The 18,529-nt window shown below is 52.2% G+C and overlaps 2 pseudogenes; one reads left to right on the forward strand and one right to left on the reverse strand.

The window, feature by feature from the left end:
- The window catches only part of LOC128820668 (uncharacterized), a 1,438,581-nt pseudogene that overhangs the window by 111,594 nt on the left and 1,308,458 nt on the right, over positions 1-18,529 (reverse strand).
- LOC128820670 (zinc finger protein 850-like) overlaps positions 1-18,529 on the forward strand; it is a 488,361-nt pseudogene that overhangs the window by 105,567 nt on the left and 364,265 nt on the right.

Consider the following 18,529-nt stretch of genomic DNA (forward strand, 5'->3'; position numbering starts at 1 on the left):
CTATCTGAAATCCCCAAAGTACCTACAAATCTTCCAGAATATGTCCCCAAAGCATAAATTCCCCCTGAAATACCTGTGAAATGGTGGGACTTGAGACATTAGTGATAAATTTCTTTCTTTGTAGTCCTATTTCATGTAGTTTTAAGGGACGAAGATAAATCACAAAAAAATTAGGGCCAAACCAAAAGGATAGCCAGACAGGTGTCTTCCCAACATGGATCACATGGAATGTGGGTCACCAGGGCTCTGCCAATTTCAGTCCTCCAATGGGGGATGGAGTAGGGGCAGTGCATGAAGCTCTTCCTGCAGTTGGGGCACTTGCAGGGCTTCCCTTAGCGGTGGGTCCGTTGGTGTTTGGTCAAGTTAGAGCTCTGGGTGAAGCTCTTCCCACACTGGGGACACTCGTAGGGCCTCTCCCCGGTGTGGATGCACTGGTGGGTGATGAGGTGGGAGTTGTGCTTGAAGCCCTTCCCGCAGTCAGGGCAGAGGAAGGGCCTCTCCTCTGTGTGAATCCGCTGGTGCTGGAGGAGATCTGAGGTGGTCCGAAACCTCTTCTGACACTCGGGACACTCATAGGGCCTCTCACCGGTGTGGATCATTTGGTGGATGATCAGTTTGGACCTCTGGGTGAAGCTCTTCCCACATTCCCCACATTTGTATGGCCTTTCCCCAGAGTGGATGTTCTGGTGGCGGATCAAGTAGGACTTCTGGCGGAAGCTCTTTCCACATTCCCCACACTGGTAGGGCCGTTCCCTGGTGTGGATCCTCTGGTGCTGGATCAGGCTGGAGCTTCAGCTGAAGCTCATCCCACATTCCCCACACTCGTAGGGCCTCTCCCCGGTGTGGATGCGCCGGTGCTTGACGAGGGTGGAGTTGTGCTTGAAGCCCATCCCGCAGTCAGGGCAGCGGAAGGGCCTCTCCTCTGTGTGAATCCGCTGATGTACAAGAAGATGGGAGCTGGTGTGAAACCTCTTCTGACACTCGGGACACTCGTAGGGCTTCTCCCCAGTGTGGATGCGTTGGTGGGTGACGAGGGCAGAGCTGCAGCTGAAGCCCTTCCCACACTCCCCACACTCGTAGGGCCATTCCCCGGTGTGGATCATCTGGTGGGAGATCAGGTTGTTGCTCCGTCTGAAGCTCTTCCCACACTCCAAGCACTTGTAAGGCTTCTCCCCATGGTGAACCTGCTCATGGACCACCAGCTCTGAGCTCTGGCTGCAGCTCTGCCCACCTTCCTGGCACAGGGTGGGTCTTTCCTCCTCAGAGCACCCTGGGCTGGGTTTGCAGCCCCTCCTCCTGTGGGATCTCTCGGGATTTTCCTAACTGTTGGATTCTGGCACCATGGAGCTGCTCAAAATGTCCTCTTCCACGAGGTTCTGATGTGGGGATTTGTCCTCCCTGGTCTCCATCCTCAGCTCCTCCTCTGGGGCAGGAAGGACAAGGAGAGGATGGGATTTGCCTCCGTGCCACAGGGAAGGGGAAGGAGATCCCCCCAGTGCGTCCCCGGCAGGACGGCGTCGGCAGTGGGGTTGTCCTGCAGCCAGGGGCCAGGCTGGGCTGGGAGATGGAGCAGGAGAGAGGGGGAAAGAGGCAGGGACTTCCTCCTCACTTGCCTGGGTGTCCCGGGACATCTTCCTCGTCCTTGCAGCCTCCTCCTCCATCTGGTGAACGTCTGGGAATGGGAAATTCTGTTCTGGGAGGGAAACAAGAGATGAGCTCACTGAGTTTTGTACTAGTTTGAATGCAAACCAGGGAGAGAGTCTATGCCAAAATTACAATTTAATCAGAAAATTAAGCTCAAGGCAATGATCCAGAAACACTGGCTTAATCTGACCAAGTCAGGATATAACCTGATACCCCGTTGGCCAGGGTGGTGGTAGCAGTCTGATGAAATGGTGGCTGCAGTCCTGTTGGAGTGATGAACGTGATTCTGTCAAAGCAGGGATTCTGTAGAAGGGTCTGGTCTTCCTCTGAAGGTCCAGTGGTGCTGATGGAGCTCTTGTCCTCTGGGAATCCAGTAGGCAAGGTGCTCCTGGTGTTGCAGGGGTGAGATTATATCCAGGCAGGAATGCTTGGTTCCTCCCCCTGGGCGGAGCATCCCACAATGGGGTGATGTAATTTTATCAGTCCTGCAGTGACACTCAATGGCCCATTAACAGAAGATGGCCCCTGGAGGGCGTTATCAGGGCTGAGTCATGGCAGAGATAAAGAACACTGCCCCACCTGTTTATCACAGTTCATGAAGATGGGGACTGAAAACACACTTTTGGTTACATCTTACATTGTCACCTGAAACAGTGAGGCAATCCCTGCTCGGGGTGGGGGGTGAACACCACCCCCCTTACCCAAACTGGCTCAGGTGTAAAACCCCCACCCTGGGAAGGCCCCGCACACAGGGGACAATGTCACACTTGCCCTGCCCCAGGGGCAGGCCCCAGAGTAGAACTCTGGGATCTGTCCCTGTCACTCCCTTGCTCTCCCCCCTTTGCTCTTTCTTTCCATCTCTCTCTCTCTACCTCACATTTACTGTTCAATAAAATCCACTTGGGATTTGGTCTCCTTAGCAACTTAACTGGGGCAGGGGCTTCTCTCTAACAATTTTATTAACCAGATGGTGACATTATTTTGGCTCAATGAGTTTAGAGCACTGTTGTCTGACCACAAGTGCCTTTGACAACAGCATGGTTCCCTCCTCTGAGCAGATTGTGGCTCCTTCTAGAGGAACTTTTGGAAACTTGGACACAGCTTCCTCAGAGGGCCTTTTGGAAGAACTTATGAGGAAAATGGCTGTTGTGGGTGGCCAGTGTAAATAACATATTTTGTTGTCCTTCCTTGAAAAGTTTGTTAAAATCACTGGAGGAAAGGGAGCAAATAACACACGCAAGACTGAAAAGGATCATTCACCACAAGTTGAGGAACACAAGGCTGCTATAAGTCCTACAAGATGGCCAGCTCAAGTAACTAAATTCCAAAAAAACTCACGAATTCACAGGCTTGGGGGCTTTGCCAAATGTGAGAATCATTATTTTCTTCGTCCCTGTCGCCTTTGTGACAGCTACACAGAGCTTTCCCTTTTTTTAAATAATCTGTATTGGGCCATATTTCCACTTTTCTTGTATCAGAACCTGTCAGCAGCTGAGCTGGAGCTGTGCAGGAACTGATGAAATTTGCAAGTGCCACAGAATTGCTTCTATTGTCAGTTTATTCATGTTTGGGATTTGTGTTTCCATCGTGAGTGACTTGTGAGAAGAGCAAATATTCCTCAAGATATTTTTTGTAGGCTTAAGTTTGATTTCTGCCGAGTTTATTTTGTCTGGTGCCCAGGGGATGTTCGAGGGGTCTCTGTGCCTCTTGCCCTCGGGGATGCTTGGGAGGGTCTTGGATGGGTTGTCCCTGTCTCTGTCACCCCAGGCCATTCCCCAGGGGTTGTCCATCATTCTCACCCCAGGGAATGCCTGGGGTGTCTCACTCCCTCTCACCCTGTGCCAGGGGCTGCTCAGGGCAATCTCTCTCCCTCTCAGTCCAGGGGATGCTCGGGGGTCTCTGTCCCCTCGCCCTGGGGGATGCTCAGGGGGTCTCCATCCCTCTGGCCTCAGGGAATGCCTGTGCAGGGCTGGGGACCAGGGGCTCTGTGTCCCTCTCACCACTGAGGGTGCTCGGGGCTGGGGGGGCTCTCCGACCTTCTCATCCCTGGGGAGGCCGGGGGGGTCTCTGTCCCTCTCAGCCCTGCTGTGACCCCGCCCAAACATCATCGGGGTCAGAGGGACAGAGACACCCCCAAACCCCCAGAAGGGCTGAACCTGGGATTTGGTTTGGGCTGAGGGTTTAGGAAGGGGCTGGAATTGGGGCTGGGGTTGGAGCTGGGGCTGAGATTTGGATTAGAGCTGGGATTGGGGTTAAGGCTAGACATGGGATTGGCTTTAGGGCTGGCGTTGGGATTGGGTCTGGGGCTAGACGAGTCTGGCACTGGGATGAGATTAAATACAGAACTGTGAGTGTGTCTAAATGTGGAGTGAGATTGAGACCAGGATCAGGGTCAGGTTTGGGACTGAGCGCACGCAGAGCGGGGCAGGGGGGATGTCACTGCAGGATGTCCCTGGCATGGTCCCAGCCCTCCTCAGGCACCTCCAAACATGGGGGCAGCTGGCTGCTCCGAGATCCAGGTGCTCCCACGCTGCCCCTCAATACCAGGCGAGCATTCCCTGAGGGCAGCCCTGAATGTGACCCTTGGGGCTCTGGGATCAGCCCTCACATCCCTGTGGGAGCAGCTGCAGACATGGTGAGCGATTTCCCCCCCACCTCTTTCCTGAGGAAGGGTGAAGCCCAGCTGTCCTCCTCCTCTCCTGAGCTGAGGATGTCAAACTCCCCCGGAGCAGGAAAGTCCCCATTCCCTGTTTCCTTGTGGCTGCAGCCTGGAACATCCACTCAGAATGAAGAACTTTCTGACAGCCCTGCTGAATGACTCCGGGAGGAGGTCTGTGAGAAAGGGAGGAAATTGTATTTTGATAGGAAATAAAGCTACAATATTACTTCTTTCCATCGCATTCCTTTTCAATCAGTTGCAGTTCTGTTTACAGAGTGCCACCTTCTCAGCTGATTGTGTTTGTGTCCTCCTTTCTCTCCTGCCTTTCTTTGCCTGTTCTGTTTCTCTCTCAGTGTCTCCTTTGATCCAGGGCAGCTCCCACCAAAGGCCCTGCCCTGATTTCATTCCCAATTCAGGAGCTACAACCACCATGGGTGAAGTTATGAAGGCTGGCAGTGAAATGTCACTGTAGGATCTTGCTCCACTTGGTGTCTTGCTCCTTGTTAAGAGCTTTGCCTTCAAGGGCAGGAAGATCTTTTCCTGGCTGGGAACTGGAATTCCAGCCCCTGGGAGCGTGTGCCATGGATGCCAGAGGGGCATTCCTGAGGCTGCCAGGGTGCTGCTCCTGCCGTGCCTCCCAAGGAGCTGTGCAGGGCCAGGGGACAAGGTGCAGCAGCTGTGTGAGAGCCCAGAGCACGCACCAAAGATGGATTTGCCGGGCATTTCCCAGCACATTTCCAGCTGGAAGCAGAGGGAAGAAGGGAAGGGAAGTGAGTCCCTGTCAGTATCCCAGAACTATTGGGGTAGGAAGGGACCCTGCCCCTGGGTTAGGATCTCATGAGGGAGTGTCACAATCTGCTCGGAGGAGCGGGGTGTTGTGATGGCTCGTTTACCAATCCCAAAAGTGTAAAAAGGCAAACAGCAGGGGACCATCAGTTTAATCACCACAAATGAATCTTTATTATAGAGTGTGAATAGCAAATGCAATGGAGAGGACAGAAAGGAAATAAAGGATAGAAAGAAAAAGACAGGAAAAGGGATTATAGCTGCCAAAGCATACAAAATCCTCACTGGTCTGAACAATGGAGATCCATTTTGTCACACTGGGGAGAATCTCAACATCTTGGTTATCTCAGGGGTCTTTTATAGTCCTCTGTGGAAGGGGGGAACAGGCAAAAGACAATGAATGTCCATTGAAGGCACCAAGGGGGAAGAGGTTTTATCAGCCGTGAGCGAGAGCCATTGTCTTCTTGGTCCATCGCCCACGCCTGGGCAAACATCTCGCATTGATCAGGCCAGCCCTCCTCCCTGTGGTAGGGGTCTCAGTCTCAGTCCTTGGGAGGGGCTTCAATCTCCATCCGTCACAGTGGTCATGAGGCAGATAAGGGGCCTTCCGTGGGAGATCACCAGAGTTACCCCAGGAAGTTCATTTGGCCAAGAGATGAGAAAATTCATGGGTTGAGCAGGTATCGTGAAGCAGGTGTAAGCACGTAGAACAAGCTGCTCCTTGCCAGATCCTTGTCAGGCCCTGCTCGAAGCAGTGGTCTGAGGTGGTACAGCAAATACACCTGCAAAAATAATCATCCACCTCTCCAAGCTGGAACTCCAGTCGGGGTCTCCAGGATCTCAGTCTCTGCCACTGCAGCAAATGTGAGGCAAAAATGAGGGGAACTTGGGACCGTCTCTTACACAGGGGCGTGCATGTCCTTTGAAGGGGAACTATCCCCACATGCGCCCAGCGCTGCAATAAACATACAGTCTCTACAACTCCTTGCAGGATTTGTGGGGATCGATTTTTCATCCGCGTTTCAGCAGCAGAGCTAGCAGACTAAACAGCGTATTTTACCTATGCTGGCAAGCTACTAATGATTCAAAGCAGCACATTTCACCTAAATACAAATGGATTTCTACCCCGTTAAATTTACCCTGTAAAATACCCTGTTTCAACCCCTGTAAAATAGTCTGTTTCAGCCTCCCCTGGGCTGAGAGGGACAGAGACTCCCCGGAGCAACCCCTGGCACAGGGTGAGAGGAAGGGAGACCCCCCCAGGCATTCCCTGGGGTGAGAACAATGGAGACCCCCTGCGGAATGGCTTGGGGTGACAGGGACAGGGACACCCCCGTGGGAAATGCCCTGGGGTGAGAGGGACAGGGACACCCCGTCGAGAATGGCCTGGGGTAACAGGGACAGGGACAATCCATCCAAGACCCTCCCAAGCATCTCCCAGGGCAAGAGGCACAGAGATCTCTCGAGCATCCCCTGGGCACTGGACAAAACAAACTTGGCAGAAATCAAGCCTCCATAAAATGCCTTGAGGAATATTTGCTCTTCCCACAAGTCCCTTGCGATGGAAACGCAAACATATCCCAAACATGAATAAACTGACAATAGAAACAATTCTGTGGCAATTCCAAGTTTCATCGATTCCTGCACAGCTCCAACTCACATGCTGGCAGGTTCCGATAAAAGAAAAGTGGAAATTTGGTCCAATACAGATTAATTAAAAAAAGGGAAAGCTCTGTGTAGCTGTCACAAAGGTGACAGGGACGAAGAAAATAATGATTCTCACATTTGGCAAAGCCCTCAAACCTATGAATTCAGGATTTTTTTTGGAATTTAGTTACTTGAGCTGGGCATCTTGTAGGACTATGAGTAGCCTTGTGTTCCTCAACTTGAGGTGAATGATCCTTTTCAGTCTTGCGTCTGTCATTTGGTCCCTTTCCTCCAGTGATTTTAACAAACTTTTCAAGGAAGGACAACAAAATATTTTCTTTACACTGGCAACCCACAACAGCCATTTTCCTCGTAAGTTCTCCCACAAGTCCCTCAGAGGAAGCTGCATCCTAGTTTCCAAGAGTTCCTCTAGAAGGAGCCACAATCTGCTCAGAGGAGGGAACCATGCTGTTGTCAAAGGCACTTGGGGTCAGACAACAGTGCCCTGAAATCATTGAGCCAAAATAATGTCACCATCTGGTTAATAAAATTGTTAGAGAGATGCCTCTGCCCCAATTAAGGTGCTAACGAGACCAAATCCAAAGTGGATTTTATTGAACAGTAAATGTGAGGTAGAGAGAGAGATGGAAAGAAAGAGCAAGGGAGTGACAGGGACAGAGACCTCCCCTGGGGCAGGGCAAGTGTGACATTGTCCCCTGTGTGCGGGGCCTTCCCAGGGTGGGGGTTTTACACCTGAGTCAGTTTGGGTAAGGGGGGTGGTGTTCACCCCCCACCCCGAGCAGGGATTGCCTCACTGTTTCAGGTGACAATGTAAGATGTAACCAAATTGTGTTTTCAATCACCATCTTCATGAACTGTGATAAACAGGTGGGGCAGTGTTCTTTATCTCTGCCATGACTCAGCCCTGATAACGCCCTCCAGGGGCCATCTTCTGTTAATGGGCCATTGAGTGTCACTGCAGGACTGATAAAATTACATCATCCCATGGTGGGATGCTCTGCCCAGGGGGAGGAACCAAGCATTCCTGCCTGGATATAATCTCACCCTTGCAACACCAGGACCACCTTGCCTACTGGATTCCCAGAAGACAAGAGCTCCATCAGCACCACTGGACCTTCAGAGGAAGACCAGACCCTTCTACAGGATCTCTACTTTGACAGAATCACGTTCATCACTCCAACAGGACTGCAGCCACCATTTCAGCAGACTGCTACCACCACCCTGCCCAATGGGGTGTCAGGTTATATCCTGACTCGGTCAGATTAAGCCAGTGTTTCTGGATCATTGCCTTGATCCTAATTTTCTCATTAAATTGTAATTCCGGCATAAATTCTCCCCCTGCTTTGCTCCAAACCAGTACAAAACTCAATGTGCGCACCATTTGTTTTCTTCCCAGAACAAAATTTCCCATCCCCAGACCTTCGCCACATGGAGGAGGAGGCTGCGTGGACGAGGAAGGAGCCCTGGGACCTCCAGGCAGGTGAGGAGGATGTCAGTGCCCCTTTGCCCCTCTCTCCTGCTCCATCTCTCCCATGTCCTACATGGCCCCCGGCTGCAGGATAGCCCCACTGCTGACGCCATCCTGCCGGGGACGCACTGGGGGGATCTCCTTCCCCTTCCCTCTGGCATGGAGGCAAATCCCATCCTTTCCTTGTCCTTCCTGCCCCAGAGCAGGAGCTGAGGATGGAGATCAAGGAGGACAAATTCCCACAGCAGAACCTCTGGAAGAGGCCGTTTTGAGCAGCTTCATGGTGCCAGAATCCAACTGGGATGAAAATCCCTGGGGATCCGACAGAAGGAGGGGCTCCAAGCCCAGCCCAGGGTGCTCCGAGGAGGAAAGACCCACCCTGTGCCAGGAAGGTGGACAGAGCTCCAGGCAGAACTCGGAGTTGGTGGTCCATGAGGAGGTTCACCATGCGGAGAAGCCCTACAAGTGCTTGGAGTGTGGGAAGAGCTTCAGGAAGAGCAACAATCTGAAACGACACCAGATGATCCACACCGCGGAATGGGCCTTCAAGTGTGGGGTGTGTGGGAAGGGCTTCAGCTGCAGCTTTGCACTTGTCGTCCACCAACGCATCCACACTGGGGAGAGGCCCTACGAGTGTGGGGAATGTCGGAAGAGCTTCAGCCAAAGGTCCCACTTGATCCACCACCTGTACATCCACACTGGGGAAAGGCCATACAAATGTGGGGAATGTGGGAAGGGCTTCAGCCGAAGGTCCCAACTGGTCATCCACCAAATGGTCCACACTGGGGAGAGGCCCTATGAGTGTCCCCAGTGTCACAAGAGGTTTCTCACCAGCTCACATCTCCTCCTGCACCAGCAGATTCACACCAAGGAGAGGCCCTTCCTCTGCCCTGACTGTGGGAAAGGCTTCAAGCGCAACTCCCACCTTGTCACCCACCGGCGCATTCACACTGGGGAGAGGCCCTACTAGTGTCCCCAGTGTGGGAAGAGCTTCACCCAGAGCTCTGCCTTGACCCGACACCAGCAGACCCACCGGTAGGGGAAGCCCTGCAAGTGCCCCAACTGCAGGAAGAGCTTTGTGCACTGCTCCAACTCCATCCCCCATGCGAGGACCCACGTTGGTCAGAGCCCCGGTGACCCACATTCCCTGTGATACACAGAGGGAAGACACCTGGCTGGTTATCCTTTTGGTTTGGCCCTAATATTCTTCTGATCGATCTTAATCCCTTAAAAACACCTGAAATAGGACCAAAAAGAAAGAAATTTGTCAGAGATGTCTAAAGTCTCACCATTTCACAGCTAATTGAGGGGGAAGTTATGGTTTGGGGACATATTATGGAAGACTTGTTGGTCCTTGGGGGATTTTGGGCAGTGTTCTACATCTCTCTGCATTCCAAACAACAAACAGTCCCACTGAAAACAACGCAGTCTTACCCCAAAAAGTCTCAATCCCATCTAAAAATGGCTTGTTCCCACCTCAAAAAACCTCAATCCCATGCCAAAATTACTCAGTTCCTTATCCTCTAGGGTGAGATGGGGTTGGAAGAAGATTGGGAGAAGTGGGATCCAAATTTGGAGCAGTGGGATTGGGGTTGTGTGGGACTGGGTGGGTGGGATGTATTTTAGCGGTAAATAAAATATTCAGAATTCTTCATTCCTGTCCCATTCATTTTCCATCAGTTCTGGTTTGTTTTCCCGAGTGCCACCTTCTCAGCAGTTTGTGTTTGTGTCCTCTTTTCTCTCCTGTCTTTCTCTGCCTGCTCTGTTTCTCTCTCAGTGCCTCCCTTGACACAGGGCAGCTTCCACCAAAGATCCTGCCCTGATTTCATTCCCAATTCAGGAGCTACAACCACCATGGGTGAAGTTATGAAGGCTGGCAGTGAAATGTCACTGTAGGATCTTGCTCCACTTGGCTTCTGGCCCCTTGTTAAGAGCTTTGCCTTCAAGGGCAGGAACATTTTTTCCTGGCTGGAAACTGGAATTCCAGCCCCTGGGAGCGTATGCCATGGATCCCAGAGGGGCATTCCCGAGGCTGCCAGGGTGCTGCTCCTGCCGTGCCTCCCAAGGAGCCGTGCAGGGCCAGGGGACAAGGTGCAGCAGCTGTGTTGGTTCTGCAGTGCCACAGGTTCCATGAGTTTCTGCACTGCCAACAGCGGTTCCTGGGTTCCCATGGTGCCCTGCTGTGTCACCATGGATATTTGGTGCCATGAAGTTCCTCAGTGTCACAATGGCCTACCTGGCTCCATGAGCTTCCGCAGTGTCCAAATGGCCTCCTTGGATGGGCAGTGTCACCATGGGCCATTGTCTCCATGGAGCCCTGCTGGGTCACCGTGGACTCCTTGGTTCCATGAGGTTCTGGGGGTGTCTCCATGGTCTCCTTGGATCCACAGTGTCACAATGGACCACATAAAACCTTTATCATGGCATTGACTTCATTAACTTAGCCCATTTAACCTAAAAACCTTTAAACCTTAAGATGATAAGTTACCTAAAAATGTTCCAGGTAAGTTGGATTAGAAGGAGAAGAAATAGAGAACAGCTGAAAGGCAGAAGATCTGTAGAAAGACACACACACACAGGCACCAACTGCTCGGGTTCCAGCGTCGCCAACAGAGGAACCCCAGGAGAAGGCAGGATCCAGACCATGGGCTGGCCTCGAGCTCCGGCTTTTAACCCCCTGGGCCTCCATGGGCCCGCCCCTGGGGTGGGACTGCCAGTTGATTGCCCAATCAGAGTCAGGGTAGGCACCAGCTGGTGTTCATTGATTGACAGCTCAGCCAATCAAAGCTGGGTTAGCACCGCCCCTGCTGTGTGATTGATTGACAGCTCAGCCAATCAAAGTTGTGTTAGCACCGCCCCTGCTCTGTGATTGACAGCTGTGCCAGGCCAGGGCTGGGGGCGGGGCTCTGTCCCACCACAAACCAAGGCCTGACCAGGCCCTGGCCCCACACGGGCATTCCGAGCATCCCAAGGGGTCTCGGGACATCGATCTCATCCAGCCTCTGACAGCGACCACGGTGACACTGGGGAACCTCATGGAGCCATGGGTCAGTTGTGACAGTGCGGGTCCAAGGACACCATGGTGACCCTACGGAACTGTTGAATCCCAAGCCGAGGAAGGGGACGATGAGGCTGGGATGCCTTGGAGGAAACTCCCCTCTAAGTTAAAATGGTATAGAGACATGTTCTCCCACAGTCCCTTGCACCTTTATGTTAATCATTTAAGTTGTGTTATTCCTTTTCCCTCCCCACTTCTTGAAAGTTCTACATTCCTTAGTTGCATCATCCCTTGTCTCCTCCCCAGTTCCAGAATGTTCGCCGCTCCTGCTTTCCCTATTGATCCCCTGTCCCTCGCTGTTCCTCCCCTGAATCTCTGTTGGCTGTTGCTCTTCAGTCCCTCCTCTGTGCCACCCCTGCTCCCTCAACCCACTGGCCCTCAGGTTTGATGCTCTGCCCCACTGTCTCCCTATATAGCCCTGGTCCAGCCTGTATTGTGTGTTCTTTGTCCCTGGACGCCTTCAGCGTGTAGTTGAAATAAACTGCCACTGGAACTCCACACAAAGAACCCCTCCTGCCTTTTCATTCTCCGCCGACATTCAAATGACACAGGGCAGCGTGAGCGTCGTGTGCAGAGCTGTCCGTCCTTCCTGGCTGAGACACTCTTGGAAAGGCGGTGGCTTCGGCAGGTCCTGCTGCGCTGCGGCACGGAACCTCATGGAACCGGGGGTCAGTTGTGACAATGCAGGCCCAAGGACACCACGGTGACACTACGGAACTTCATGGAACCAAGGGGCCATTGTGACACTGTGCTGCCTCATGGAATCAAGGAGACCATTGTGGAACTCGGGGGCCCCAAGGAACCAAGGGTCCGTGGTGACCTTGTGGAGCCACAGTGTCACAGAGGAGCTGTTGTGACACAGCGAGGGCGCATGGAGCCGAGGGGCCATTGTGACACATCAGGGCTTTGTGGAACCACAAAGCCATTGTGACATTGCAAGCCCTCATGGAAGCACGGGGCCATTGTGACACTGCAGAAGCAAGGGGGACATTGTGACACTCCAGGGCCTCATGGAACCAAGGAGACCATTGTGACACTGTGGGGTCCCACGAAACCAAGGGAACATGGAACAGGTCTGGCTGGGCCTCCTGGGGACTGCCTGACAGGTCCGGCTGACCTTGGCATGTTGAGGGCTGCTTCTCACCTGCCCCTGAAGCACTGGGGCTCTGGGCTTTCCTTCCTATGGGAGAGAACTGTCCTTGTCCTCCAGCGACCCATGGCCAAAAGTGGGATTCCTTCTCTAAATTTCCTTATATATACAAGGATTTTTGCCAGATGCAATCTACCAGGAAAGACAGGTCTGGCTGCCTTGGCCACCCAGGGGCCACCTCTCATCTGCCTTTCAAACACTGGGACCATGTGCTTTTCCTTCTTATGGGAAAAAACATCCATCTCCACCAGGCACCCATGGCCAAAATTGGGCATCTGCCTCCAGAATTCCCTATATCCAAAGATAGCACCCAGAGAAAAGCTGCCAGGACTCACAAGTCTGGCTGGCCTTGGCTTCCTGAGGGCTGGCACTCATGTGCCTCTGAAGCACTGGGGCTCTGTGCTTTCCTTCCTAATGAAAAGATCTCCTTTTCCTGTCCAGGTGCTCATGGACAAAAATGGGATTCCACCTCCAAAACTCCGTACATCCAAGGATTGCTCCCAAGTGAAAGCAGCCAGGAGAGACAGGTCTGGATGCCCTTGGCCTCTTGAGAGCTGCCTCTCACCTGCTATCCAAACGCTGTGGCTCTGTGCCTTCCTTCCAATGGAAGAGAACCTTCTTTCTTCTCAAGGGGTCCGTGGTAAAAACTGAGATTCCTCCTCCCACATTCAATGTATCCAAGGATTCCTTCATGACAAATCTGCCAGGACAAACCGGTCGAGCTGGCTTGACCTCCCAGGAGCCACCTCTCTCCTCTTCTGCTCCTGAAATACTAGGGCTCAGTGTTTTCCTTCCTATGGAAAAGAACCCTCCTTCTTATCTACAAAGAAGTGGCCGAAATTAGGGTTCCACCTCCAAAATTCCCTATATCCAAGGGTTGCTCCAATGCAAAATCTGCCAGTACCGTCAAATCTGGCTGGCCTTGGCTTCTGGTGGCTGCCCCTGCCACACTGGGGCTCGGTTCTTTCCTTCCGATGGAGATCCTTGTGACACTGTGGGGACCTCATGGAACCAAGGGGATCATTGTGGCACCACTGGAGCCCATGGAACCAAGGGGCCATGGTGACACAGCGGGGCTTCATGGACCCAGAGACCATTCTGACTCTGTGGGGCCTGATGGAACCATGGAGACCATGAGGACCCTTCAGGGCCTCGTGTCACCAAGGGGGCATTGTGACACCTCAGGGCCTCCTGGAAGCAAGGGACCCTTGGGACACTGTGGGGCCCCATGGAACCAAGGGCACATGGAACAGGTCTGGCTGGCTTGGCCTCCCAGGGGCCACCTGACAGGTCTGGCTGAACTTGGAATGCCAAGGGCTGCCTCTGATCAGCTCCTGGAGCACTGGGGCTCCATGCTTTCCTTGCTATGGAAAAGAACTGTTCCCCTTTTCAGATGCCCATTGCCAAAATTGGTAGCCTCCCTAAAAAATTTCCTGTATGCAGGGGTATCTCCCAGGAAAAAACCTGCCAGCTGTAGCTGGCCTTGCCTTCTGATGGTCACCTCTCATCCACCCGGGAAACACTGAGGTTTGTTCCTTCCTATGGAAAAGAACTGGTTTTCTTGTCAAGGGTCCATGGCCAAAATTAGAATTTGGCCTCCCAAATTCCGTGTATCCAAAGATTACTCCCAGACAAAAGTAGCCAGGACAGACAGCTCAGGCTGGCCCGGTCCTCTGGTGATTTTCTTAGACTATGAGCTGAATGTTTTCATTTGAAAACACCTTGGAGAGCACCCAGAGATCTCCCAAGGTGGGGTTCTGAGGCCTCAGGCACATGACCACTACATATGGACAAAGGAACTCTGTGCTCTGTGCTGTTGTGGTGGTTTTGCATCACAGAAGTGATGTCCTGAGAGAAGCAGCTAGCAGTTTTTTCATGTCTGACAAAAAAACAATTGAGAACTGACAATCTGTTAAAGCACTAAGGAAACTGCACACGCCTCTGTGAAGACACAAGTTAAAGAGGAAGAAGCCTGGCTGGGTCTCTTTCCCTTCTGGCCAGCAAAGAGGTGCCAAGGCCGGGCCAGCCCCCGTCTGGGCCGGGGCGGGCCGGGCGGCTCCTGCCATGGGGCCGGGCCCCTTCCCAGGGAGCCCGCCAGGCCCCATCGGCTGCCGGGCAGGGGAGGGGAGGCCGCGGGGCCGAGGCCGGGCCGGGCCGTGGCTGCGCTTGCTGACATCTGGCCGCTGCCGAGCCCTGCCCCGCCGCCAGCCCGGGCCCAGCCAGGATCCGCCGGGCCCCAGGAGCAGCCCCGGGCCGGGCCGGCTCGGCCAAGCTTCTGCCGCCCTTGGGCTTGGCCCGCAACCAGCGGGCAGGGCCAGGAGAAGCCATCGGCCCCGGCCGTGCTGCTGCTCTGCTCTGGCCTGGCTGCTGAGATCCTGGCCCTGCCCCCAGCGCCGCCCAGCCTGACACAGCCCCAGCGCAGCCGCTGCACAAACCTCCATGGGAAAACAGCTCCGGCCGCAAGGACCCAGCCCGGCCGGGCTCACGCAACCATCTGCAGGCCCCGGCTCAGATATTGACTCTTCCCGTGCTTCCATCCTCCCTCCAGTGAGAGAAAAGGACAAAGTGCAGGCACACACAGGAGCAACGTGAAGACACCGAGGTCAGTGAAGAGGAAGTTGAGTCCCAGATGGGAGAGATGAGGAGATGCCTTGAATTTGGGGCTGAAATCCTCTGGTAAAGCTGTGGAGAAGGATGGAATTGATACATCAAACTCTCACTTTCCCTATAATGTATTGGAAAGTATGGGGAGATGACTTGTTCAGCAGAGGCCTCCATGCTAAAGGAATGAGATGTTGCAGTAGCTGTGATCCCATAAGAAGTTTGAGGAGTGAAAGAGAGCAGAGTGGTGAGACCCTGTGCCCTCAGGGAGAGAAGAAGAAGAAGACCTCTGTTCCCAGAGATGAAGATGATTTCAGAAATAGATGAAGAGAAACTTTGCTCTTAAACAGCTCATCTTTAAACTAATATCCCATAAGTTGGCATGGCCCATAAACACAGCTATGGGAAAAGCTGTGAAAAAATGAGAGGGATGTCACAATTGCAGATTTTTCCATGCAGCTGCTATTCATGGAATTGAGAGCCAAAAGAGAACAGTTTTCTTATGGAGAAGTCTTCATAGCATGAAAGTAACTCTTCTCCGTAAGTGAATTGAAGAAAGACAATTATAGAGGTGGTAAAACGACTGAAAATTTTAGGTTTTGTCTATTTATATTGTCAGGTAGTATGGAGAGAGGAAATGTTCTGAAAGTTTTGTTCTGATTCTTATTACTCTTTCTTTTAGTTACTGTTAATAAATGTTCATTTATACCCTTTTAAAGTTTTGAGCCTACTTTGCCTTTCTCCTAATCCTATGCACAGCAGGAAATGAGTAAGTATATTCTAGTGAGTGCACTGGTAATTAGCCAACACTGAATTGGCATTGGCCAAGAAATCTCAAATTGTGAACCAAGACCAATACAGAAACTTCCTGATGAACTGCCCCAGACAAGAGGGAAATCAAGGCAGAGCCATGGTTTGTCAGGACTTGCTTGATCCTGATGAGCCCCGTGGTGCATTTGGAGCTGAGCCCTGGAACCTCAGGGCCTGAGAGGAGATTGCACAAACCTTTCCAGGAGTCAAAGGCAGAAGAAAACCCAAAAGTGTCTCAAAGAATTATTGGGTGCCACTGAGGTCCATCCCCAACACAGGCTCCTCATGGACTCCTTGGAGGAGAGAACTGGAGGCCAGGATGGCACAAAAACCTCTCAGAGACTCAAAATGGCACAAAAACCTCTCAGTGTGGAAAGGAAAATCCAAAGTACCTGAAAAAAGTTGAGTATCTCAAAGTATTAATGAGCCCCACTGAGTGTCAGTACAAAGCTCTCAAGGGACTCGTTAAAGCAGATAATTGGGGCCATGATTGCACAAACCTCTCACAGAGTCTGTAGCAAAGGGGAAACACCAAGTACCTTAAAAGAACTGAAGTACCTTGAAGCATTAATGAGCCCCACTGAGTGTTGTTCCTGACAAAGCCTCTCCAGGGACTAATTACAGCAGATAATTGGAGGCCATGATTGCACAAAGCTCTCAGAGACTGCAAGGCAAAAGCCAAAGCCAAAGTCCTTTGAAAAACCTGCAGTCCCTGGGAGCATTGTGGAGCCCCCAGGGCCATTCCTGAGCAAGGCTCCCCAGGGACTGCTTCCAGCAGATCCTTGAGGCCACTGGGATGTGGGCTAGGGGGGGATGCTGAGGGCAGGACAAGGGGCTGACAGTGCCCAGCCTGGCTGGGGCTGTGCCAGGAGGCCCCAGGGCCTCAGGAGAAGGTGTCTCCTGACAGCCCTTGGTGGCACAGAGCCTGCTGTGCCCCAGGCCACCAAGGCTTGGCTTCTCTTTGTCCCCACCTGTCATCAGTGCCTCCAGTTCTCTGCTCTGCCTGGGGCCTGGGGACACTTTCTCAGTCGTGTCCCTCACTGGGACCCATTAAAAGTCAAAGAAACTTTGGAGTTGGATTCTGACTTGGAGTTCTGGAGAGGTTTCTTCAGCTCCCTCTCAGGGCCTGATGTTCAGGGCCTGAGCACAAAGCCCCAGAGGCTCATTCAAGTCCTTGTGCTGTGTCTGTGCTGCTGAGCTGGGCCGGGCTCCTGGCACAGAGGGTGATGCTGGTAAGCAAGCAGAGCTTCAAAAGCACATTTCTCTGGATGAGCAGCTCTTCTCCCAGCCCAGCAGGGCTGGGGCACTGCCTGCAGCCAGCGCGGGCACAGCCCAGAGGCACAGAGAGCTTCAATCAGTCAGGGCTGGGAAGGTGCTGAGAAGTGCCTGGGGCAGAATCACTGCCAGCCCTTGGCACAGGAACCTCTGGCTGCAGGACAATGCAGCTGCAGCTCCTGCAGTGATCTCCTCAAGCTGGAACATGCCAATGCCCACAGCCCCTGTGAGTACATTCTCTGATGGTCTCTTGTGCAGAGCAGCCAGGGGTGCCCAGGGCTGTCCTGCAGAGCAGGGTCCTGCAGCCCAGGGCGCTGTGCTGGGCCAGGGACTCTGCTGCCTGCCAGGGACAGCTCTCAGCCGGCCCGGGGAGCTGCTGCCAGCACTGGCCAGAAGCTGTGGGGGGAAGGAGCCACCCTGAGCAGGGCAGGTGCTGCTGCTGAGAGCTGCTGGCTGGGGCAGGGCTGCTCCCAGCTCCAGACCAGCCTGGGCACAGCTCCAGAGGACACTTCCCAAAGAAGGAAAGCCTGGGATTGCTGTAAAGATCAGGAGCTTTCTTGAGAGTGTTTTCAATTTCCTGCTTGGAGACGGATGGGAAATTTGGGGTTTTTTGCTTTTCATATATTTTTCACATATTGGTAGTTCTGTTTATTACTATTATATAAGACTGTAATCCTTACCTAACTCTATTAAACTCCTAATTAACTCTATTAAACTACTATTATATACTTAATATAATTATAATCCTTATTTAACTCTAGTACATTTCCTTACCTTTTTCTTATATTTTAGAACAATAAGTTGACTGTCAAAATACCTTCCTGGAATACTGTGTAGTCTTATTATCAGAAAGAGGACCTATAAGAAGAACATTCTGGTTTTTGAGTGTGAACAGTGATAACAAAAAGTGGGGCAAAGAACCCTTTGGTCCTACTCCAATGGGTTGAGTTAGGAGTGTGTAACTGGGACAACTGAATCTCCTATTGGATGTTCCTGTTAAATATCCTTATTAATCAACCTTTATAAATTGTTGAAATCAGTAGCCGATTGAGCCTCATCCCCACTGGGACACCTGGAAGCTTCCAATAAAGTTCTGGTTTTTCCTTTACTGTTCTAACTCTGTTGCAAGGGTTTTTTGGTTGTTTGTTTTTTTTTTTTTTTTTTTTTGTTTTTTTTTTTTTTTTTTTATTTTTTTTTTTTTCTCGTTTGATCATAGACAACATGGGGATGAGTGAAGCAGAAGAAGAATTGTAATCCCAGACTGACAGAACATTCTGAGTTCAAAGGAGCACAGGATAATCAAAGGGATGTTTGAACATTTACAGAGACTCCAGAACTGTGACTTTGGATGGTCAGTCTTTCTGCTGGCAGCCTCCCAAAGGGCCTTCAGCCACTGCTCAGCCCTGGAGA

Source organism: Vidua macroura, chromosome 30 (genome assembly GCF_024509145.1).
Source record: "Vidua macroura isolate BioBank_ID:100142 chromosome 30, ASM2450914v1, whole genome shotgun sequence".
In the NCBI taxonomy this organism is placed as follows: Eukaryota; Metazoa; Chordata; class Aves; order Passeriformes; family Viduidae; genus Vidua; species Vidua macroura.